The sequence below is a fragment of the Panthera tigris genome, chromosome E3 (genome assembly GCF_018350195.1).
Source record: "Panthera tigris isolate Pti1 chromosome E3, P.tigris_Pti1_mat1.1, whole genome shotgun sequence".
In the NCBI taxonomy this organism is placed as follows: domain Eukaryota; kingdom Metazoa; phylum Chordata; class Mammalia; order Carnivora; family Felidae; genus Panthera; species Panthera tigris.
Window position 1 is genome coordinate 32,660,635 of NC_056675.1, and position 25,075 is coordinate 32,685,709.

At 53.7% G+C, this 25,075-nt stretch overlaps 1 protein-coding gene and 1 long non-coding RNA gene across 3 annotated transcripts in view; both read left to right on the forward strand.

Moving 5' to 3' along the window:
- Window positions 1–10,338, forward strand: part of LOC122234725 — a 44,174-nt gene extending 33,836 nt beyond the window's left edge. Inside the window, exon 3 of the long non-coding RNA XR_006212644.1 lies at window positions 9,513–10,338. This is a non-coding gene — a long non-coding RNA (uncharacterized LOC122234725). The remainder of the gene's footprint in view (window positions 1–9,512) is intronic.
- A 3,685-nt stretch (window positions 10,339–14,023) lies between these two features.
- EMP2 (epithelial membrane protein 2) overlaps window positions 14,024–25,075 on the forward strand; it is a 32,086-nt gene continuing 21,034 nt past the window's right edge. Inside the window, exons 1-2 of one of the 2 annotated variants that reach the window (XM_042971825.1) lie at window positions 14,024–14,170; window positions 22,469–22,589. The gene's annotated coding sequence lies outside the window, so the exon portion shown is untranslated. The remainder of the gene's footprint in view (window positions 14,171–22,468; window positions 22,590–25,075) is intronic. The other variant, XM_042971823.1, reaches the window with a different exon arrangement.

A 25,075-nucleotide genomic window follows, 5' to 3' on the forward strand; every position in this document is an offset into this window, starting at 1 on the left:
GGCTTCCTGAGGGCGCCTCATCTGGTGGAGGGCGAGGAGGAAGCATTAGGGCTGGAATGGAGTAGCCGGAGCATAGAGATGGGCTCGAGATAAGCAGATAAAGGAAGAGGCAGTGAGGAGAGAAACCTCAGTGGGGGTGCTAAGAGGGTTGAGTGTGGTCATTAAGAGTTTGGAGCCGCAAAGACCTCTGCCACCTATTTAGTTAACCTGTCTGAGCCTCAGTTTCCTCATCTGTAACATGGGGATCACAGTACCCACTTCCTCATGGTGTTGTGAGGGTTAAGTGAGCCAGGACAGGGAAAGTGCTTAGCACTTAGTACAAGCTCAATAAATTAAGCATAAAGAGGAGTACAAAGTACAAAGTACAAAGTAATGGGCGTCTTGCACCCATTAACTCTTGCTTTTTCTCCTAGCTAAGCTTTACTTTGTCTAGGAAATTTGGGAATGGGCTCCACCCCTATGGACCCCTCCTGTCCAAATTCTATCATTTTGGAACGCTGGTTGATAATGGCTCTAGCTAAGGTGTTAATGGCTGATGGTGGCTAATGGGATAATGACCTTAATGGCTTAATGAAGTTCCCCATTTAAGAATATTTGCATATTAAGCAGTGACAGCTTGAGAAGCCGGATGAACTTTCTCTGTAAAGCCCAGGGTGTGGCTGGGAGGGAAGACGGAAGGAGTTGGGCCCGAGCGGGACTTCCTGGGTTCTCCTACCCCTCCGGAGTGCACTAGCATCCATCCCTGGGTGTGTTGAATGGGCGTACACTCACACAACTGCAAAGAGGAAAGCTTCAGATGACTAGAAAGACTCCTAAAACATGTCTTTGGGATCCTGCAACATCCTGTGTGTGGGTTGCACAGAGACAGGATCAAAAGATGTGCCAGGAAAAATGGTCTGGGGGCTACATGGGAGAAGAGGCCCCAAGATTCGCCCTCTCTTCCTCTGAGTCCTTGTTCTTAATTACCTAGATTTATTCCAGAACAAGTTTTCCTAAATTCGGTCATCTCCGTATCACGATCATCACCACCATTTCCGCACCTCCTGCCTGTGCTATTATTTAAGAGCTCATTAAACTCTGTCTGGGGGCCAAATGCAGTCCCACATCAGCTTTGGTGAATAGTTTTATTTGAAGTGCAGCCACACCCATTCATCTAGGATTGGCTTCAGAGCTTTGAACTCCTGTCAGAAATGCTGTGAGGTCTGTGATCCCGAAGCTGAAAACATCTACTACCTGGCCCTTTACAGAAAAAGTTTGCTGACCCTTGATTTTGCTTTGTAAAACAAAACAAAACAAAACACCAACTTCTGTTTTTTTTTAAGTTTATTTATTTTGAGACAGAGAGAGAGCAGGCACCCACAAGCAGGGGAGAGGCAGGGAGAGAGGGAGAGAGAGAATCTCAAGCAGGCTCCACACTGTTGGTGCAGACCCTGATGTGGGGCTCGATCTCGACGAGCTGGGAGATCGTGACCTGAGCCCAGATCAAGAGTCGGACGCTTAACCGACTGAGCCACCCAGGTGCCCTTCCACTTGTGTTTTTGAGTTAAGTAGACTTACTTGAAAGGGAAACTATATCACTGCTATAGATTGAAAACCAGACTCCCTACCTGTGAGAGGACGTGCACTGGGGAAAATAAACATAATGAAAGCAAAAGAGTAGTTTTCATTTCTACCTAGGTGCTCTTGCCTAACCAAAGTGCTTTTTTTTGTTTGTTTTGACTTTTTATTGAAGTATAATTGGCATGAAAAACCCTGTGCGTTTCAGGTGTACATCATAGAGCTTCAATATTTGTATACGTTGTGAACGGATCCCCAAAGTGAGTCTGGTTACCACCTGTCGCCTTATTACGATGTTATTGACTGTATTCTGTCTTCTGTACATTACACCCCATGACTTATTTTATAACTGGAAGTTTGTACCTCTTAATCCCCTTTGCCAGTTTTGCCCCCCCCCCACATTCCTCCCCCTTCTAACCAAACTTCTGAGTTGTGACCTTCTTTCCTTAGAAGGGTATCATTCCATCTTGAATGCAGCAGATAATTATTGAGCACCAACTGTATGCCATGCATTATAATGAATGCCTGTTGCCCTTGTGGGGCTTTCTTGGTGCCAAGTGCTGTTTGAAGCTTTTCATCTCTGCTAATTTGTGAAACTCTATGGCCCTGTGAGGTGGGTGCCATCACCCCGTTTATCATCGAGGCAAACCGAGCCACAGAGAGGTTGAGAGATCTGTGGAAGTTACACAACTCGGGAAGTTGATCGGGGCTGGATTGTGGCTGCCCCCCCCTTCCCTGCCATTTGTATGTTGTAGTCGTTAACCCCCAGCACCTCAGAACGTGACTGTATTCGGGGACAGGCTCTTTAGAGAGGTAACTCGGCTAAAACAAGGTTGTTGGGGTGGGTTGTAATCCAATATGCTTTACACTGACAGTCTCATCAGAGGAGGTGGGGACACAGACACACAGAGGGAAGGTGATGTCAGGACGCTGGGAGACGATAACCATCTACACGCCAAAGAGAGCGGCCTCAGAAGAACCCAATCCTACCGACACCTTGATCTCGGACCTCCAGCTTCCAGAACTGGGAGACAGTCAATTTCTGGTGTGCAAGCGATACAGTCTGTGGTACTTGGCTGTGGCCTCACACGGAGGCCACACACGGAGGTGCGGGGCCTGGATGTGATGGCCACGCTCCGTCCATGGGTGCTGGAGCATCCTAGCACCCAGCTGAGACTTTCTCCTTGTGCTCATCAAAGAGACTGAACAGGACTGGGGAAGAGAATAGCATTGTTACTTGCCATAATTGAATGGTACGAATTCCACGCCCATGGATTGCCTCAGACCATCTCCTGGACCGTCAGGGTGTATGCTTCTTGCTTTGGGGAATGTAAACCTGCCACCTGACCAGTTGGGACCAGCCTGGGTCCATGACAGCCCATGGGCCCATGATGCCCAGCGGTCGACTCTCCTAGACTTCCGCGTTACTGCTGAGCGTCTTGAGATTCCTCGGGCCAACGCTTGGCTCTGCTGATCTGCTTGGACTTGACCGCTGGAAGCCATCCTCGGAGATCTCAGCACGTGGACCCACCCCTCAGTGACCTCACAGGGCAGCGCAAGACTCCTCAGTGTTACCGGCACGCGCACCTTCTGGGGATCGTGTTCAACGCAGGTTCTGAGGCAGCCGGTCCGGGGAGGGCCTGACATGCTGCATTCTAACAAGCTCCCAGATGATGGCGCTGCCAGGGAGGGAGGGTGCCTGAGGAGCTGGGCGCATGCGCACATCACAACAGATGCTGTGGGTCCCCGCCAGGCACCAGAGCCGTCTGGTTAGTCCCCCTGCAAGCGGGGACTTTTAGAGGCCATTTCGGGGGGGAAGAAATCTCCTTCCTTAATCTTTACCAAGGGTTCATTTGCCAGTGGCCTGGCTCCCAAATCTGGGATCCTCCATGAAGAAGACGCTGGAATAACTTTGCAAGCCATTGCACCGGTGTCTAATAGACTTTTATAGTCCTGGAGAAGAGTAAGCCTGGAGAGCTTCAACATAGGCTTTGGGGCACCATGCCACATGTTGGTGAGTTGAGGACCCTCGGGCTGCATAGGGAAGGGATGACCCAGTCCCGAGGCACGATCAGTGCCTTCTCCTTCTCTAGGGATCTTACAACCTGAGCTCTGACGCTCCAGATTGCAACTCACTGAGCGATCCTGGACAGGGCGTGGGCATCCATTCTAGAATCTTCCAACTCCTCCTCCAGGATCAGCCACCTTCCAAGCTTAAAAGATACCTCTTCAGAGTGTCCTTCTCTTCTCTGATCCATCTGACTACCCTGTCTGCTATAACTCTCTCTCCCAAGTCTGTTGTTTATCTTCTAACCTTTTTTATACTGTGATCACTGGTATTTCTTTACTTCCTAATGGCAGTTGCCACAACGTATAATTATATGACTGTTTGTTTCTTATTTATCTCATGGCTCCCTCACCAAATTGCACCCTCCACTGGGTCAGGGACCGTGTCATTTTCATTCACCTGTGTGTTTCATTCACCTCTGGGCACTGGGCGTGGTGCCAGGCCCTCAAAAAGTAGTTGTTGGATGAAGAACTGGGATAGCAATGCTTCTGAACTTCAACATGCAGGGGGTTCACCTGGTGATTTCGTTAAAATGTAGATTCTGATTCATTAAGTGGGTAGGGCCTGAGAGTATGCATTGTTCAAGGCTTCTCATGGGATCTTGTTGCCGCTGGTCCGTGGATCGTGCCTTAAGTAGGCATGTCCTAGGTAAAATCTGTCCTCATCGGTTGTCCACCCCACCACCCCCTGTCTCCTTTCTCATTGCTCAACACCCGAGGGGAGGTTTCCAGTGTTTCAGAAGCAAGGAAGGGGCTATTCAAACCCAAGAAATGGTTAGTAAAGCAGTAGGAGACATTTCAAGGTGCCCAGAACTAATGAAGCTCCAAAAGCTTAGCTGAGAGTGGGCACACCGGGCTTTCAGAGGTGTCCAGCTCACGTGAGCCCATCTGTGGAGACGTTGGGGACCTAAAGAAAGACAGTCCCACCCTGGATCTCTCCCAGCAGGGTGATAGGCTGTTCCAGGGCTGGAAAAGGGAACCCAGGCCTCACCAGGCTGTCCTCCTTCTCGATGAAATCTCATCATGAACATCCAGCCGCTTAACAGACCTGGCCTGGCTGTTCCAGAGGTGGATGCTCCCCATCGCCTTGGTGACAACATCTGGTCTCCACCGTACCCGTGGACTCACCCAAAGGCCTCTCCGAATACAGAAAGATACAACCGCAGGACAAGGTAGTTCAGTTGAACTTCTGGTGCTTCCCAGGGGCCCACATCTGTGGGAAGGTATGGTGGCCCTCCACCAGCCAACATGTCCACTCCCCACATGCCTAGGGTGTCAGGAGATCCGGTGTTAAGTTGAACGCTCAATGACCATGACCATATATGGCTAAAGGACTAAGACAGTATTTCGCAAAATGTGGTCCACACACCACTGGCATCAGAGTCACTTTGCAGTTGGGGAATGGGAAAAGAGAGCTTGTAAAACACGCAGACAGGCTCCACCCCCGGCCTTTGGAAGCGGGGCCCAGGAATTTGCATGGTTCACGGGCTCCCCGGATGATTCATATGTGCTTTTACCTTTCAAGGTCTCTGGGCTCATATATTTGCTTCCTCCTCAGTCTATGTAGTTTTTTTATTTCCTTTTGTGTCAGCTCTATTGCGTGCATATCTTTGATCATGAGCTGCCTCAAACCCCTTTGGAAGCTAGAGAGTAGAGTAAATACACAGGCTTTATATGTGACTAGGTGCCCCAGGAACCACCCTGCCCCTTTGATGCGCCTCTTGCCAGTGAAACTGCCATCAAAGTGCAGCCCGCACAGAAGCTACCCGGCGAGCCCTTCCTTATTACCTGAATCCAGCCAGCCGGTCCCCAAGGCCAGCCCATCTTTGAGACGCGTCTGTGCTGGCAAACACTCCCAATGGACAAAACCATGCCCTGCAGGCTTGGCTGTTTCGTCTGAGCCCCAGACTCTTCAGCCTTCTCTATAATATTGTTTTCTTTACACATTTCTCTGAAGGGACGTCTGAGTCCCTTGTGACTTATTCTCCCAAACCCGGTGCCTTTCTAGAGTGTGAGCGCAGCCTTGCATTCCGTTCTCCTATCATTTTTCACCTTGTGATTTCTCTGCCTGAGCCCACTCTGCCCCCCCTTAACCTTCTCTGCACAGCAGCCCATCAGACCATGGTGCCGTGTGTCCGTGTTTTGGTTTCACGCCGTTGTATTGAAGAAAAATGACTCGTTTACTCGTTGAGCTATTGGTTGGTCACCCTCCTACCCAGCCATGGTGTCTTTGAACTTGCTGCCTCCTCGACTTGGGGCTCTCTCCCTTCTCTTTTGCCAAGCCAACTCCTCGATGTCCTTCAGGTCTCAGGCCCCTTCCTCAGGGAAGCCCTCCCTGACATCTCAGCCTGGGTCAGATCCCCTCCCTGCAGGCTCTCGGAGCACCGGCTAACCTCTTCCTTTACAGCGTGCTTTCCAGGCGGATATTTGCATTTCGTAGAGGGACACCTTGGTTCATTAATTCATTTTGTTAGGGTGATTGTGCGCCCCCGTTTCCCGGGGACAGTTCTGATTTGCGATTTATTGTCCCACTGCATTTATTAATAGCACCCCCTCTGCTCTCGAAAGTGTCTTACTTTGGATGATGAGCTATATGGCCGTCCCTGTGGGAGCGACCCCACCCGACTGTAAGCTCCGTGAGGACCGGAGCCTTACTTATTTCTGCTCGTCACTGTGCTCCCAGCACCTGGCTCCAGAGAACCCGGCAGATCCTTCGTGGCTACTTGTGACCCATCCTTGAAAGTGATCCGGCATCGCTTCCGGCATCTTCAGCGGGTCAACTGGACGCCGGTCAGTGAGCCCAAGCTCTCAATGAGCTGAATGTCAGAATTTGCAGGCATGTTTTAAAGCTACCGCCTATCCCTAAGAATTTGAATTTTATTAATTGAGTCATCAAATATTTATTGATTCCAGTGCTCCTGTCTTGTCGCATCGTTTGTGCATGACACAAGAGTTCGTAGCTGAGAGGCAGAGGGTAAAATCCAGCCTACAGACAGTCCTGCAAGCCACATGCCTGGCGTGGGGTTGTGTCTGCTTGGAGAACAGGGCGTTTCATTTTTCCTTTGCACAAAGGTGACATCTTTGTGCCAAGCTGTCTGCACTGAAAGGAAGCCTTTTTCTTTAAAAAAAATTTCTTTAATGTTTATTTATTTTTGAGAGAGAGAGACAGAGCGTGAGCAGGGGAGGGGCGGAGAGAGGGAGGGAGACACACAATCTGAAGCAGGCTCCGGGCTCTGAGCTGTCCGCACAGAGCTGACCCGGGGCTCGGACTCACGAGCCGTGAGATCATGCATGACCTGAGCCGAAGTCGGCCGCCCAACCTACTGAGCCCCCCAGGTGCCGCAGGAAGCCTTTTTCTAAATCATTGGTTTGGAAGAGGAAGCTTTTTCAAATTTTCATAAAGGCGCTGTAAAGACTAGCAGGCACCCTGACCCATCACCCACCCTGTGTCAGATGCTGGCGAAAAGGACCTGAGCAAGATAGACGTGGCCTCTGCTCTCAAGGAGCTTACGTTCTATTGGACAATGAAGACGAAGAGGGAGAAAGTGCACAGACAAGAATTAAAAAATATCATTACAGATTGTAAACAGCATTACGGGGCGAAAAGCCCCTCACTGAGCTCCTACTCTGTGCTGGCTGCTGGAGGCAGAGGTCGGAGTGTGGCGGGCGAGGCTGCCTATGCGGGGCCACCAGAACTCAGGGGATGTCCTGCAGAGGGAGGAACGAACAAGAGGAAACAGAGACGGGCTGTGTCCAGAGGATTTTAGTCCCACAGAAGGAGAGAATTCCCAGACTGTTCAGGTGTAGGGACTTCAGGATCAAGAGCCTCAATGGCCCAGATCCTGCCCAGAAGCATAGGAATGGACAAGAATTTCTAGGCCTCCTCCTCCCAAGTTGTCATTGTTTGAATTTGGAACTGGGGCACCATGAGCGGGGTGTGCATGTGTGTGTGTGTGTGTGTGTGTCTTTCCCCGGAAACAGAAGACATCTTCCCTTCCCCACACCCAAAGTTCATAAGCATTTGGGAGTCTGGCCTGAGTCCTCAGACTGGGGTTCCCTGGCCGGGCCAGGGGTCACTCAGCTTAGGGGAATGTTTCCATGCTTACAGTGTAAGAGACAACTCCCCCCTGCCCCCCCCCCCCCACCAAGATACCGAGGAATCTTAGGAAGAAATACAAAACAAAACCCATGTCACTGTCAAGCAGGGTAATGAAGGAACAGTGTTGATTAGTAAGTTCCATGCGATAAACGGTTTTGTTTTTAAAGGTTTTATTTTTTTAAAGTAATCTCCATACCCAATGGGGGATTTGAACCCACAACCCCGAGATCAAGAGTCACGCACTCCACCAACTGAGCCAGCTGGGCGCCCCTGAGAGCAAGCGTTTTTCGACCTGCTTGTTCACTGCTGGACTCCCAGTGCCTCAAACAGTGTGTGGCACAAGGGACATTCACACCAAGTATACTTTTTTTTTATTCGTTTTTCTGAAGGACACTTAGTGTGCGACTTGCAAAGTACTGTGAGGTCGGGGACATCAGCCTTATCGTTTATTTAGTTTTGAGAGAGAGAGACAGAGTGTGAGTGGGGCAGGGGCAGAGAGACAGAGGGAGACACAGAATCCAAAGCAGGCTCCAGGCTCCGAGCGGTCAGCATAGAGCCCAACGTGGGGCTCGAACCCACGAACTGTGAGCCGAAGCCAGGCGTTTAACTGACTGAGCCACCCAGGCGCCCCCCCCCCCCCCCCACATCAAGTATACTTTAAGTGAATGATTGGAAACATATTATTTCTGTGAGCGATTGTTTGGCAGAAAGGAAGGAAGGCAAGGAGGTGTTTTTTTTTGAAAAATTAAAAATATTTAGAAAAGCACAAAGAAATAATATTTTTGACTCTGCTTAAGATCCCAGGAAAATGAGAGCACACCCTGGACGCTGTTAACAACGGGGACTTTTTTCTTCCCCTCTGCCTTTTCGGGGTTAAATGTACTCCATCTTTTCAGGACAGGCCAGGACAGGGGACCTCTGCTCGCCTTGCCATGCTGGGAGATGCCAGAGGACTTTCTTCTGAGACTTGCTAAAAACATCCCCTGGGCCTACCTGGGCTCCAGATGCTTGGGTGGTAATGATCCTGGCGGCGGAAAGCATACTGCCCTGCTTCCTGTCACTCTTTCTGATGTATTTCAGGGTAATTCAAATGTGAGAGGGCTCACAAGCTCCGTCCCCACGGGGCCGAACCTTCTGATAAAACCCGGGAGCTTTAGTCAAGCAGCCAGATGTTTCGGGGCTCAGTGCCAAACATGTCTATGATGGGAAAAACCCAGACACAACCCCTTAGGTCTGTGATGTCTTCAAGAGACCCGAAAGCCCCTTACAACGTGGTTAGGGGCCGTATCTACAGGGGCCTGGAGATTCTGCGGCCGTGGACTTCGGTGACAGTTGAACCTCTGTGTCGTAGGTCCAATGGACGAGATTTGTATTGTGGATCCTTCTTATATTTGCAGGATGCTTCACGACAGGGAAAAATGATGAGATCCAGAGCTCCAAGCTGTAACTGGAGGACGCGAGGCGGTGGGGGGGGGGAGGGTTCTTCTCTGCTGGAAACCATTGCCTCCATCCCGCCCCCACCCAGTCTGTGGAGGTGGGCGACAGGAGGAAATGATCTCTCCAGAGAATGTATTTCTCAGATCCCACTCCAGGAATTCAGGTCTTTTGGCCATTCATCCAGCAGGCAGTAAGGGCTTTCGTAGCTGTCTCTCTTATGGCAGATGGGCAGCCGGCTGAGCCTTGCCTAAAGTGCTGATGGCAAGGCATTTGGTTAGCGGGGCGGGGGGTGGGTGGGTTGACCCAACATTAGTTTCCTATAGCTTTCATACTTGGAATTTTTCCTGGGCAGCTCTCCTCCAACAATCCTGCTCCACATCTGGAAAAGCAGCTGAGAGAAAATGTCGCTTGTGAGGTCTTTGCATGTGCTGGCTGTATTCCTCCCTGCAGAGGCATCTAGAGCTGTAAGCCAAGGTCAAAGATAGAGTTGGACCCTGCGAGATGAAGCGATTTGCCAGGATAACATGGCCAGCGGGAGATTTTTTGCTGCTTGGCTTCGTGACTTGCTTTGCCCACGAAATGTGAGCGCGCAGAAGCTTTTAATAGCCGGTGTGTACTTCATTCCCTTACCTCCCCACCTCCCTGAGACCAGCGACGGTCCACATCGAGGCTGCTCCCTCAGCCTGCATCGTGAAGCAAAGATGATACGAACACGTGGTCACAGTCAACCAGTAACGGACGTGTAATACGAGCAAGATACAGCAATTACCTGTGTTGCCGGCCACAGAGATTGTGGGATCATTTGTTACCATGGCGTCACCCAGCCTATCCTGACTGATACAAAGACTGCAGCTAGAACCCATCCCTCCAAATCCGAGTCAGCGGATGCTGATTCTTAGTGTGTTCGTTATCTGTCTCTGCATAACCAAGTACCCCCACGATTAGCACACCTACATTCACTTAGAGTTTCCACGGGTCAGGGATCTGGACAAGGCTTCACTGAGTCCTTTGCCCCAGGACTTCCCACAAGTCAAGATGGTGGCCAGATCTGGGGTCTCATCTGGAGGTTCACCCGGGGAAGGATCTGCTTCTAAACACACATGGTTGTTGGCATTACTCTGGTCCTCGAGGGCTGGTGAACGGAAGGCCTCAGTTCCTGGCTGGCTGTTGGCCAGAGTTTCCCTTGTTGTTGTTGTTGTTCTGTTTTGTTTTTTGTTCTGTTTTGGTTTTTTCCTGTGGATCTCTCTAACATGGCAGTTACTTTATGAAAAAAAAAAAAAAAAAAAAAAAAAAAAAAAGCATGCTAACCTAGAGGCCACAGACAGTCTGCTGGCCGGACAGAAGTCACAGTGCTTGTAACCTAATCACAGAAGTGACATCCATCATTTTTGCCTTATTCTGTTCATGAAAACCCAGTCATGTGTCCAGCCCACTCTCAAGGGGAGGGGATCACACAAGGGTGAAGCCCCAGGAGGTAGGGTCACATGGAGAAGGGGTGGCACCCTAGCAGCCTGTCCACCAGTTTGCTTGCAAAGGACATGGCTATTGATCGGAAGTGAGAAAAGCCTCTGCGACACCTGTCAAGATTCAACTGACCCACCAACCAAAAGGGGGGTTCACTGGCCGAATCACCTTCCCATCTCGTCCGTTCCCATCCGGACTTTATGGCTTTAGATATTGTCTTTTAGGGTCTCCACCCTTCTTGACCAAAGCCCGCCTAGTCTCCGTTACCTATCCTGCTACAACTCCAAGTCCTGCTACTGCCTGAAGGTTGGGGATCACGTTCGCCCCGGGGCATGGACACCGCTTGTCATTCCTTCTAAGAACAGAAAAGAGTCAACAGAAGCAGGTTATGAGCAACGGGCAGAACCTTAAAACGTTCAAGCCAGCAAGGCCACACAAGAGGGGCCAGAGTTCTCAGTACCCTGTGCGCCTCACCCCTGACCCCCACCCTGGCCTTTTGTCAACCTGTTCCTGCTGTGAAGCAATCAGCCAGGATGCCTCATAGGTGTCACAGCAGACATGCATTTCTCATTCACGCATCTGCAGCTTGGCTGGAACAGCTCTGTGTCCCAGATGGGAGTTCTGTAGGTCACCTAGGGTAGCTCTGCTCCCCACGTCTTTAATTTTTCTGGAAACCGTGGGCTACTGGAGGTGTCTTCTGCTTACGGAAATGGCAAAAGCACACGAGGGTAAGCCTTACTGGCCAAGCGCATTCCCAGCCTTTGCGTGTGCCCTGCCTGCTAATATCTCATTGACCAAAGGCTGCCAGTGGCCTGCCTCAAGGTCAACGGAGGGGCGGGGGCGGGGGGAGGGATGTACACTCTTCTGGCCACAAGGCTGGAGTGTGGATGCACACTGCTCTATAGCAGGTGAAGATTTGGGACCCAGAACTCAATCGAACACATTCTTATTTTCCCCCCACACCATGTTGAGGTTTCCAGCTTATTATGGAAACACCAGGAGTGTGAATACGGATGGGTAAAGGTAGGTTTCTGCCTCCAGTTTTAGCGGACAGATAGGACTGTATTTAAAGAAACCAAACTAGGAGGCATAGGCAGCAGGTGAATGGGCAGGTAGGTGGGGCTCTGGAGCGGGGTTTGGGAACAATAGAGAGGAACAGTGGATCCCCTCCTTTCTCTGGGTCCTGGAAAGGCTCTTTGGTGTTTTGCCAGGTGCTTCCCGGGGTGAGGCACGCCCCACCAGCAGGCACACTGGAGGTGATTTAGGTGATTCGGGAGGAGGCACTGCCTAGAGTGAGAGTGAGTTTGAATCACAGAGTGAGAAGGAGTTTCTCTTTCCTGGTGATCTTGCAGTGGTTCTGATGACAAGAAGGAGAGTCTCCTTCTGTGCTAACGTGTCCCTAATACCTCCCAGGCTGGCTGATAGATCCCCAACTTCAGGTTCGTGGTTCTTTCAGGCAACAGGATCTGGCTAGAATATACGGACACTGGGGTGGGGGTGGGGGGTTGGGTAGCGTTTATAAGTTTCTCATCTATGTTTGCTGAATGGCACTGTTTCCTGTTTACTGTAATGCTATAGGGCTTCCTTTTAAAATAAATATAGTTAAATAAACAGAGTTGATTTAAAGGAAAAAAAGTCAGTGAATACTAGTTCAGGGGGCATGTAGTGACAGCTTGGCCATGGTTAGCATTTGGTAAATAGTGACGTGGTAGGAACAGGAGAGTGGTCTTGCTGCAGTCGGTCTGATTTCAAATCCACGTTCCATGCGTCACTTGAGGCCTTTGAGCAAGTTACTTAGGTAGCTAATCTGACCCTCAGTCTCTTTATGGAGAAAACGAGGGCAACTTCTTTTGCAGGGCTGTGGGGTTATATTGAAGGGAATGTTGAAGCAGAAACCCACCCGGACTGTCCATTCTGGGAGAGCCTCCTGCGTTTCCTGCGTCCTCCAAGTGGCCATGGGACAGCAAATGCCAATGTCCCTGCTGGTGGCTGGGCCCCACCTGGCCCTCCTCGGCTGCAGCCAGACCCCACTCTCCTTCCCTTTAAGGCAGGGCCTCAGTTCAAATGAACACCTTCCTGCCTCCTCTCTAGCCCTACAGAAAACCTTCTGCTTAGCAGATAGTGGTCTTGAGCAGCATTAAATTCCAAAATTCAAAGAGAGATGACAGGTCAGGCACCTGAGCAACTGGGGAACCTCAGGACCTTGGGGGTGGGGCGTGGCCCTTCAGAGGGGCTCTCAGATCTCCTAAGGATCTCTACTTTCCATTCAGGGAGGCTCTCCCCTTGCAGAGCTCCCCAGCAGGATTGAAAAAAGACTGGCATCAGTCAGTTTAAACATGGCATTCTGGCCCCATCAGCCAGTGCATAATAGATTGGTATTTCCTAAAAGTGTTTCTAATTCTCTTTTCCGTAACGCGGTCTACTGCCTTGTATTTTGGGGTGCATGCAAATAATATGAACCTGTTAAATTAAAAGCTTAAAATATACTGTTATGTTGTGGCCCTGTTTTGGAACTTCTTCGATTTTTCAGTATACTAAATGCTCCCCCCACTCCACACATGGGGCTTGGGTACCTCTGGCCTCCTCCAACTCCCCAAGAACCTCCAGAACACATTAGTCCTCTCAGTTTCCAGATGGGAAAACTGAGGCTGGAAAGAGAGGCTGGCTGTTCCTTGTCTTCTGCTGTCACTTCTAGGGATCATAAATTCCAGGGCTGTGGGTTCAAAGGATGTGGGTGGTGGTTTGTGCAAGGGTGTGTGTGCAGTGGGGGGAAGCAGCAAGTGGGGGGGGTGGGCTCGGCGGGAGTCCTAAGACTTGGGTTCCCGGTTGCCCTGCCCCCTCCCACCAAGGTCGGAGAATAAAAATAACAACCGTTCATATTCACTGAGCACTAACTATGTGCCAGGCACTGGGCCCGCGTGTATCACCACTTTCGGGTCTTCCAACGACCCTACAGGTCCCATTGTGACTCCCCTTTCCAGAAGAGGAAACCGAGGAAGGAAAGGTGTAGGAAGGACAGGATCACAAAGTTGAGAAGTGGGCCTGAGAAGGGGTTCTCCAGCAGGAAGTCGGATTCCAGATCCGTCGTTCTGAACCCTTACAGGAAGGTTGGAGGAGAAAAGGGGGGCAGAGGGACCGGAGAGGGGAGGGAGTGGAAATCCGTCCGGGCGAGCGCGGCGGAGGGACTCCTGGCTGCCCGTAGCGGCGCGATTCTCCCTCTTTCCCCGAACTGCGCGGCAGACTCCGCCCCAAACTTGGCCCGAGTTGCGCCCGGGGGCGGCCGGGGGCCGGGGGCGCTCCCCGGGCCGCAGCCTTTCCCTCCGGCGTCCCCCCACCCGCCTGCCGCCGGCCCTCCCACTCCGCTCTCCGGGCCCCTGACATCACGCCCCGGGAGGCGGGATCCGGGAAGGAGGGGACGCGGGGAGGAGGCTCCGCGCCACCGCGAGGGAGGAGGGAGGGCGCGCAGTCCCAGCCCAGAGCTTCAAAACAGCCCGGCGGCCTCGCCTCGCGCCCCAGCCCGTCCGTCGGTCCAGCCGCCTGCGCCCGGTGAGTGGGGCTCGCGCCCGGGAAGCGCGCGCGGGGCGCAGGGCCACGTCGGGGGGGCTCCGGGCAGCGTGCGCCCCGGGAGCCGGCCGCGCGCCCCTGCGCGCACGGGACCGAGGGAGTCCCGCCGTTGGTGGGGGGCAGGGAGGGGCCGAGGCCCATCCGTACCGAACCCCCCCCCCACGGTCCTCCGCCAGGGGACCAGGGCGCGGACCTTCCCCGTGCGCCGAGTTCGCCGCGCACCCCGAATTCCACCTCCCCACCCCCGGACCGCTTCCTGCGCCTTTTGCGCCGAGGCGGGCGGGAAAAGTTCGGGGAGGAGTCAGGGCGGCTCCCCTCGCCCCCGCCGACTGCCCTCCCGGGGCTCTCGGAGTCCGGCGCAGCCGTCTGTCGCGGGAAGGTCCCGGGCGCCTCGGCGCACCGTCCCCCATCTTACCGAGCGGCGGGCCGGGCTGCGCCCAGGCCGGGTCAGTGGGTACCCCCTCGGCCGCGGCTCCGTTGCGCCCCCCAGCGACGAGGAGCAACTTCCTTGGAGGAGCCTGGAGGCGCCGCTGGGAAGCCGCTTCTCTCTTCTCATTCTGGTTGGGGTGGGGGTCTTTGGCGGCCCCACCCATGGGTTCCAGAGAAAGGGGAGGCTGGAGCTCGAGTATAGAGGGACTATACACTCTCCAAATCCAGGGTCCTAAACACACCCCAAGGAGGCCCTGATTTGGGGCTCCCATGGGGACATCATAAATGGGAGCCGGTTGAGGGTATCTGGACATGAGGGATACCCCGCAGAACAAAGCCCTCCTTCCAGGCCGCAGAAGCCACCCCTTCTTTTTGGAACAAGGCGGACAGCCCGGTATCAGGTTTGGGGAAAGTCACCCTGCCTCCTTCCAAACTCCAAAGACGTGTGTGTGTGTGTGTGTGTGTGTGGAGTGGGATTGGCTCGGGTGATCTTGTAATTTAGCGGTGTCTATAATGGAGAGGCAAGCCTGAAAAGTGACAGGCAGAGGAAGGGTGAGGGGCTTGGGAAGGCTGCAGCCCCAATCTTGTATGATCCCACTGTCGAAAGGCACCTAGGATGGGCAGATTCATAGGGCAGAAACAGAAAGTACAGGTTGCCAGGGACTGGGCGGGGTGGGGGGTTATCGCTTAATGGGTAAGTTTTATGTTGGGGAGGGTGAAAACATTTGGGGTATAGACAGTGGTGATGATTGCATGACATTTGGGGTGTATTTAATGTCACTGAATTCTACAGTTACAACTAAATGATCGATGGTCGATTGTATGTATTTTTACCACCATTAAAAAAAAAAAAGTCTCCAGCCACCTCTTTACTTCCGTCTGAATTAGTGGAGTCTCAGAGGCTGCTGACCATTGCAAGCCACCTCTCCCAGAATTTGGCCTCGGTACAAGGAAGTAGAAGTGAGGCTGAGGAAGAGACAGGAGCCCGGGTCCCCCTAGGACTGCGGGAGGGACCCGGATGGGAACTGAAGCTAATGGAGTGTTTGCGGAACGCCTGTGCAGCATTCAGTGCGCCCACGCTCTCCCCTTCTGGAAGCTTCACACAGCTGCGTCCATCCCTGCTCCCAGGTGGCAGGTGGGGAGAGCCAGGTGGGAGACGTTAAGTCAATTTCTCAAGAGCACTGAGCTAGTGAGTGCCCAGAGCCAGACTTTGAACCTCCCTCTCCCCAAGCCCTCCCCTTATCCACCTGGAAATGCCCCGGTGGGTTTCCTGGAATGGGGCGGGAAGATGGGGGGGGGGTGGGGAGACCCTTCTGGGAAAAACAGGGCCCAGATGCCCAGGGGGGCCTTGGCAGATGCCAAGCCCAGAGCCGAGGGAGGGGCATGGGGGTGGCAGGAAGACGCCTAACCTGTTTTCCCACTGAGGGATTTGGGATCTGCCCCCGCCAGGAATTGAGGGCCAGGAATTGAGGAGTGGGAGTTGGAGAGCGGGCCACGTAGCCTGGAGCTTGCTGTGTCCCTAAAGTGGGGAAACTGAGACTCCCTAAAGTGGGGAAATCTGGGGACTGGTGTCTGGGGTGGAAGCCACGGAGGTGGCCAGCCTGGTGGGGAGGCTCGGGGGCTGCGGCTACACCGCCCACCCAGCAAAGTGACACCCTGTCTGGCAAACGGGGCTCCGTGGCATCTAACTGTAAATACAGGGCACGTCCATTCAGTCACCCCTCCCTGGCTTCACAAGACGCTGTCTTCCTGCGATGGAAGCAAACGTTTCACCTAGATTTCCTTTCTCAGCCTCGCACGTACATTCCAGGCAGGAGCCGAAACCACGTGCGTGTGCGTTCAGACTCTCCATTTTACAGCCACAAGTGATTCATAGGTTGACTCAACTGGCCAAGTTTTCATCCCCTGGGGACTGTCCTGCCCCTCAGCGGCCTTCCTGGTTGATGGGGGCACAGCAGAGGCCAGCTCTCTGTCGCAGTAGACTCGGTCAGACGTGACCAGGAGGGGAAGTCTGTCAAGACAAAAATATAGAAGTGCTTTTGCAAGGCCAGATGGGACGGCCATTGGATTGCTGGCTGGTTGATGAGTCGTTTGGGAGGAAGAATCCAACCACCCTCCCTGGGGGGGCAGATTGTGTGTGTGTGTGTGTGTGTGTGTGTGTGTGTGTGTGTGTGTGTGTGTGTGTCTGTGTCTGTGTTTTGTAACATGTGGCCGCTGCCCAGCTCTGTGGACAAGTGGGGCTCTGACACAGAGCAGGGGTGGCGGCTGCCATGCCCGAAAGGTAGGGTGGGGTCCCAGGCACTGGAGCAGAGTCCTTGGAGAAGAGGCAGGTGAAGGTTGGTGCCGGGCTTCTAGGAGGGAGAATCAGCCCTGGACGTCGGCTTAGGAGAGCAGGCACTTGGTGGTGGCAGCTGGAGTGGGGAAAGGAGGCACCTGGCACCTTAGACGGACCGGAGGCCTGACTCTTGGACTTGGCTTCAGCTTGTCCGGGGAAGAATAGGGGTTGGGGTGGGGGTGGTGGGAAGCAGAGGCTCCCCTTTCTTGCCCCAGGCGTGATGGAGTTACCCAAGGCCCTGCAGGAGTTACCCAGAGTGCAGAGTGGAATCCTCCCCACATGCATCTGGCTCTCGTTAGGGACAGGCCAAGGGGGGGGGGGGAGTCTAAAAATATCAGAGGCAGAACTGCTACCCAGCGAGAGTGCTGGGCTAGTAACCGGATACCCAGGGTGGGGGCTGGTGGTGGTGCCTGTGACGCAGAGCTAGCGTAGCTCTGTTCCAGTCACTTGGGTTCTTCCAGGCAGCTGAGCCTTGGGCAAGGGCCTGGGAGGGGCGAGAGCTGTCTGCATTCAGGGCAGCCAGGGGCTAAGATGGGGAAATTTCAAGGGCGTGAGAACCTTAGAAAATCCCAGTTTGACAACTAGGGACACCCTGACTTGCCCCAGGTCACCCGGCAGGTTGTCAGCAGAATCAGGAGCAGATCTGGGTCTAAGGGTGCACTGCCCAGGAGCTCAGTGGCATCGGAGCCGTCATGGGGGTTCCAGGCCAGGTCCCCAGGATCAGGGTCCCTTATGGCATGTGCCATCCACCCGGGATGCTGAGTTTTCCGTGCTCACGTCCTGATGGGAGAAAGGTAGACAAGATACTATGCCCAGGCAGTAGGTCACTTCCCGCTGGGCCTTGGGTCACTCTCGGGCCCAGCCGTTGGGCTCTGGGGGATGTTTGCCCATCCTGGGGCAGGATGTAGGGAGGAGGAGGGGCTGAAGGAGAACCGGCTATATGAGTGCCTCCCTCCTTCCCATCTTAAGACACTGTTGGTTTTGTTCAAGAGGTATCTGCTGTGCCTAATGAGTAAGTTGTTAACGTGAATAACTGAATTCCTACGGCCCCCCCTGCCCTTGGGAAGTGGAGCTGCTTTTGATCTAAAAGGGAAGTGAGGGCGTAGAGATTGCCCCAATTCCTGCCCTCTGTGGACAGGTTGGATGACCTCAGCTTCTAGAAGCTTCCTAGCATTCCTAGGTGGTGAGCTGGAGGAGGGGTCGCGGGGGGCGACATTTGGCATGGAGATTATCTTGAGGAATACGGGTGTAAAGGGTGTAAGCTCCCTATCACCGTGTGGGATGTGGGGACGGAGAAGTTAAGTCCCTCACTGCAGATGGCTTCCCCGTGGAGAAGTCACTTGGAACGTTTCTGGTTCTGACACTTCTGATCACCGATGTATCTGGCAAACGCCGTCAATAAATACGACTCAGAGTCGTCTCGTTCGTCTTGTTCTCATGAATGCTTCTCACAGTGTGTGGTCACTGGCGGCATGCAAGATATTTTTTGAAGTTCTGCAAGCTGAACGTGAACCAAGAAAGAGTAATCATGTCTTTCTGTCAGTTGGGGTTTCACATCAACGGCACCCAGACCGGTTCACAGATACACCGTTTGGTAGAGTGAAACTACAGTTGATGCTTTCAGCTTTAACACGTTTTTTAAAAAATAATCGAAGGGTGTCGTGGATAAGCCCGGCTGATCCAAGCAAAAAGCTTAGCCCTGGCGTGACTGCCATTTGGGAATTGGCATCACCGTGACCGGGATGGACATGCAGTTCACGCTTTGGACGACGCCACCGATCCTGGAGTATCTGTGAGCTCTCCGCCCCAGCTTCGCTTCCGCAGAAAGATCCGTGTGTCTGGCTTCAGACCTCGCAGCCACTCAGCTTCCCAGAGAGTCTCTCCCTTTAATGAGGGTCCTTGTGCTGCCCGGATGACCTCGGACGTTGCTCTGAGGATGGGAGGAGTTGTGTGTCGGTGTAGATAGGAGTGGCTTGCTTGAACCGAGGGAAGGGCGAGGGAGCGGCTGGCTGGCCCCCTTTCATCTTGCTGGGTACGATTTAGCAACTCTGTGCAGAGAGCTGCTACAGGCAGAGAGGGATTTCACTGTCTTCCAAGGAGGCTGCAGCCTGGTCCAAGGATGCTTGTGCCAGGACCGGGACGGAGACAGAGATGTGGTTTCGTGGAAGCCGGTGGTTGTGGTGGGCAAAGGGTTTCCTTAAGCCTCGTGGGACCGGAGACGGGCTCAGCAGAGTCCCTAGGATTTCCCCAAGCAGCGATGGTCCTGGGTGTGCGGGCGGGAGCAGAGAAGGACGGCGGACAATGCTGGCGGGATCCCCCTCGAGGAGCAGTGTGCAGGTCGCCTGCCGTTCAGGGAGGGCAGCAGGGGGCATGGAGCGGGACGGGGAGAGAGGGGCCGGGTGGAGAGGCTTTCCTCCAGATCCCCAAGAACCTGGCTAGGGAGGCGGGCATGATGATGTTCCCACAGCATTGTTGCAGTGGAAAAGGCAGAGAGAGAGAGAGAGAGGAGGGGGGGGGGGAAGAGGAAGTAACCTAGAAGCAACATAAATATCCATCGGTCGTTAACAGGACAGTTTACAGAGGTTAAAAGGAATGAGATTCATCTGTGTGTCCCGGTAGAGAAAGATCCGTAAGGCATTGTTATAGCAAAGCGATCGGTGGGGAAATACTCTTTTTGTATGAAAATCAACAAGGACTAGCGGCGTTTCCTGTGGCCTCGTATGTATCGTGTGGACATAAGGAAGAGTGTCTGGAAGGACACATCAAAATAGGTCTGGTGGCTGCCTCTGGAGAGAGGGGAGGGAAAGGAACAGCAATGGCAGGAATGGACACGGGAACCCCAGCCTCGTCTGTACCAGAGAGCATGTATTCACGCGCTTCCTCTGTACCTGAAGTTCCATAAGTTCCGGTAACCCGGGGCCAGGGTAATGGGGGGCCATCCAGCCCCCGGGGAGCGTTCCCTTTGGAACATCCCACTGTGGACGCCTCGTGGGTGTAAGGGTTTTCCTGTCTGGGTGCTGTTAACAGAATGGGGCGACAGTGAATATAGTGGCCCCAGTAGGGCCATTATGAGAACCCCCGAAGGGTATCCAGGAGGCCTTGGGGAATGGGATCTTTGAAGAGAATTCAGAGACACGTAAGGAGCCGGGGCTGGAGCCGCGTTTCAGGTTGGTTATCTGAGGGGAGTAGAAAATGGCTTGCATTCTGGCGCCATTGTCCGTGGCAATAATAATAATTACCATTGCTGTTGTTCTAGCATTTGTAAGGTGCAGAGCAGTTTCCTGGGCCACGGGCTTTGTATCCTTTATCTCATTTAAAATGAACACCAACCCGGGATGCCTGGCTGGCTCCCTCGGTGGAGCCTGCAACTCTTGATCTCAGGGCTGTGGGTTCGCGTCCCACGTTGGGTGTAGAGATTGCTTAAAAACGGAATCTTAGGGGCACCTGGGTGGCTCGGTCATTTGAGCATCTGACTTTGGCTCGGGTCATGATCTCGCGGTCCGTGACTTTGAGTACCACATTGGGCTCCCTGCTGTCCGCACAGAACCCGCTTCGGATCCTCTATCCCCCTCTCTCTTCTGCCCCTCCCCCGCTTATACACGCGCGCGCTCTCTCTCCCCCTCTCTAAAAAATGAGTAAACAGTAAATAAATAAATAAATAAATATTAAAAACACCAAACAACCGCCCCGTGAGGGTAGGGACTGTTCTAATTCCCGTTAGTAGATGGAAAAGTGGAGTCTTAACATTTTTGCTTAAAACCACACAGTGGCTGTGTTTTGGATTTGAATCCTGGTCTGGTGGACCCCACAGACCCTGCTGCATTTGATGTATCCCGCCACGTCCGTCTTTGTGAAAACAGACATCTGCGTCCTCCTCTTGGAATAATCCCGGCCCGTCGACCCGGGAAAGTTCCTTTGTTAGCACATGTTTTGGTGGGTGTCCCGGAGGCTGGCATCCTTCCTCCGAAGCCGGCCATCTGGGCAGGCCTGGGGGCCCCCCGGCCGTGAGCTCTCTGCCCCCCAGCCTGTCTCACGGAGGACGGACCCGCCCCTCCCCCAGGCCGTCTTGATTCTGTTTCAGGTGTGTGTGGAATGGCATTCTGGGAATCCCGCTTTGGCCAGGAACCTGGAGTCTAAAGCTCTCCGTTCTTTCTGCTGGTCTTTGCCGAAGGCCAGGGCTGGTGGATGCGGGGACGGACCCATCCGGTGAGGTCACGGGGGTGCCTCCAGAATCCAGCACCCAGCTCAGCGTGCAGTAGCCGGTGCTCCGGGACCCTCTGTCCTGTGAAGTGCTGAGAGAGGGAGTCACCCTGGAGTCTTGGGGCTCCATGCTTCCCAGCCGGCTCCAGAGGAGGATCCCAGGGGTGGGTGAGGAGCCAGCCGGAGGCTGCAGGGGGTGAGAAGAGAGGGGAGAGACTCGGGGGTGGGGTGGAAGAGATAACTGGTGCTGGGACAGCTAGCCGTTCCCTGTCCTTCCCATGGCGGGCTCCGCCTGGAGCCGCGTCAGGCCCCGGATGGCACGGTCAGCGTCCATTTGTGTCAGAGTGACACGGGGTCACATTCTTCTAGGGCAGAGCCCGAAAGAGGCTTCATTGCCGCCACGCCCACAGTGCGGTCTGCACACCCACGGGCGTTAGGAGGCAGCTTCTATAGCATACGGGCAAACGTTAGAAACTGTGATGTGCTCATATTTATTTATTTAAAATTTGCGTTACTAAAATGTCCATCGCTTGGCCCGGGATACAGCTTTTCCTTTGATGGAGTGATACACGCTTAAAAACGAATCGACTCAAGCTCATGTGTTTTAAAGACGGTTATGGGTCACGTGTGGCCCCGGGGGGGATACGGAGACAGGGCAGAACTGATAATAGTGTTGTCTCTGTCACTGTTTCCCTTCACTCCGTGATGTGCCCACCCCATCCCCCGCCCACCCCCAGATGCCACGAGTGTTGGCTGCTAACACAAGCTCCCCCTTTTCTGGGCAATTTCGAGGACCCCCTCACCCCTCTGGAGACAGCCGGGAAATTGTGCTCCTGCCCCCTGGGTCTATGGACCACACCCCGGGGCACCTGCCCAGCTGTGTCCACGAGCCTGGCTGAGGTCCCGCCGCCCTCTCCCAGGTGGGGCCCTGGGGCTCTCCCAACGGTTTTCCAGGCTAGAGCTGATGAGCCTCGGAATATTCCTCTCCCTGCACCCAGAGGCTGGGTGGGACTTCCCAAGCGGAAGGAGGACACTGATCGTCTGGAGGCCCTCTTCTTGGAGATGCTTCCGGTCTCCACTCACCCTTCCGCCTCAGGGCCTGCACAGGGCTCTGGAGTGGCCTCGCGCCGTCAGGGGTGGCGGGTTACCGGCCCCCAGTGAGCTCAGCCATCTCTGCACACCGGCCTGTTCTGGACAGTCCGTGCAAATGGGATCGTGCGCCGCGTGGCCTTTTGCATCTGGCTTCTTTTCCCTCGCAGCACGTCTTCGTGGTTCTTCCCTGTTGCGGCACGTGTCGGTGCTTTCTCCCTTTTCAGGGCCGAATAATATTCCACCATATGGGTGTCACCGCTTGTGTTCATCCGTTCACGAGTTGCTGGACACAGGGGCTGCCTCCACCTCTTGGCCGTGGTGAGGAACGCTGCGGTGGACATTCAGGTACCTACTTGGACCCGTGTCCCCGTGTCTGTTGGGTGTATCCCTCGGCGTGGAGTTGCTGCCTCCGGTGGTAACAGTGTTTAACTGCTCGAAGAGCAGCCAGCCTGTTTTCCAAAGTGGCTGTACCTTCTTATGTTCCCACCAGCAGGGTTCGAAGGCTCCAGGTTCCTGGGGGCTGGGGCCTCTGGGTCTAAGGGAGGACCCACCAAAGGGTCAGGGACCCACTGACCCAAGTGAGTGGGCGGTGGGAGGGGGGTCTGGAAGGAAGAGGGGTGTGCCTGCTGTGTGGGCACCTGCCGGGGGTACAGTTGCAATCCGTGCAAGGTGCTGTTTTCTGCACGACGCTGCAGTGACTTTCGAAGGCGCTGGACACGTCTCATGGCGCGAAATCACTCTGTGAGAGGTGGTTCCCTTTCCGATCCTCTTTCAACAATCCTGATTCCATCGAGGGAAAAATCTTAGTGGGTGCTGACACGTTTCATGCCTTTCCAGCTTCGCGTTCCTTCTTCAGACGGTGCGTGTCTTCGGTGTAGCCCTCGGACAGACAACAGCACTGAGCCAGAACTCGGGGACTTTTGCGGGGGTGGGGGGGCATTTGTTTTCACAATCAATCTCTATTTGTAGCAAGTGATGCTGATTTTCCACTGCCAGGGAGCCAGAAGATTTCTTTTAAAAATACGTGTATTTCTGTTAGCGAGTGGGTTTATTTAAAGACCAGGATGAAGTCGACTCCCAGAGTGGTACTCGAGAAGGTGATGGCAATGGAAGTCGGGAAAACCTTGTTCTGGGATGTAGGGCCCGATAATCACTGGTCTTGAGTGTTTCACAGAGGGAATCTCTTCCTGTCGTTTGTCCCCACTCCCCACCCCCCCGCCCCCCGCCCAGTTAAGGGGCGTGACTTGCCAACTCTCAAGTTAGCGAATCTGTATGGGCTGGGAACCCCAATGGAGAGATGCTGGGTTAGAGTTCTCCAAGAAGCAGAACCAACAGGATGTGTATATAGAGAGAGAGATTTATTTTAAGGAATTGGCTTACGTAGTTATGGAGGCTGGTGGGTCCAAAGTCTGCAGGGTGGGCTGGCAGGCTGGAGACCCAGGGAGAGGAGATGCTGTAGTTCAAGTCCGAAGGCCGTCTACTGGCTGAATTCCTTCTTGCTTGGAGAAGGTCAGCCTTGTTCCAGTCATGCCTTCGCCTGATTGGATGAGGCCCACCCACATTAGAGAGGATAATCTGCTCTTCTCGAAGCCCACCAATGTAAATGGTAATCACACCCCAAAACACCCTCACAGAAATACGGTGGCTCAACCAAGTTGACACAGCTAAGGATCACAGCTGCTTTAGGGGAGGCAAGGCACATAGCATTATATAAAACAGAATCCCTTTTAAATCATTCCCTTCCAGCCTTCCAAGGAGAAAGTCTCAGTTTTGTGCCAAGTTGCCTTCAAACTTCCCAAACACTTGTGACATCCTGTTTCAGCAAGGAGACAGCAAGTTGGCTTGGGACCTGGCTTTCAGCGGCCCCGGTTTCTAGCTGGCATCTAGTAACATTGTTTTGTTTCCATTGTATTTCTTTTTCCCAACACCCTTGGTTAATGGCAGGCAACGAGGACTTTCCATTTGAGTCCTGGTACAAGGTTTCCTTTTATAAAGATGTAAGCTTAGGGGCGCCTGAATGGCTCAGTCGGTGGAGCGGCCGACTTCGGCTCAGGTCATGATCTCACAGTTCGTGGGTTCGAGCCCCGCGTCAGGCTCTGGGCTGACAGCTCGGAGCCTGGAGCCCGCTTCAGATTCTGTGTCTCCCTCTGCCCTCCGCTGCCTGCACTCTGTCTCTCGCGTTGTCTCAGAAATAAATAAACATTAAAAAAAATTTTTTTTATAAAGATGTAAGCTTAGAAAGTGAGGAACTCACTAGTACCAAGGGAATTACGGGACCCACCTGAAATTCCAAAGGTGGTACACAGGGGAAAGCGACGTAAGCATAGTGGGGCCGGTGCCCGAAACAGCCCCTCATGCTCCACGTTCCCTGAGCTGCCCGTTGCCATTTTTGACTTCTTTCCCCCCCAGGAGACCGTGCTAGTGGTTGATTTCCATGTGGAGGGTCCCACCGGAGAGTGGTGGCAGTGGACAGGACGAGAGCACCCTGGCTCTGTGGAGGGCTGGCCTGGGGGCGGTGGTTCTGAGAAGCTCCTTGACCATGTTAATGGTCGTGGTTGCTGGCTTGCATCCCAGCCGCTGCTCTAAGCACTCGTGCTGTAGTATCTCCTAGAAGTCCTAGAAGGTAGGTGTGCCATCCTCATCCCCGTTTTACCAGTGGGGAAACTGAGGCACAGAGGGGTTACACTGCTAGGCTCCAGTCCAGTCAGTCTGGCGCTGTTTTCTTGCATATTTTGCCCCTGTTACCTCCTGTTCATCTTCTCCCCTCCGTCCACCTCCCCGTGTTAACTCCCCTGGAGGTGCGGGCCCGGCTTTCCTGGTCTGGGGGCTCC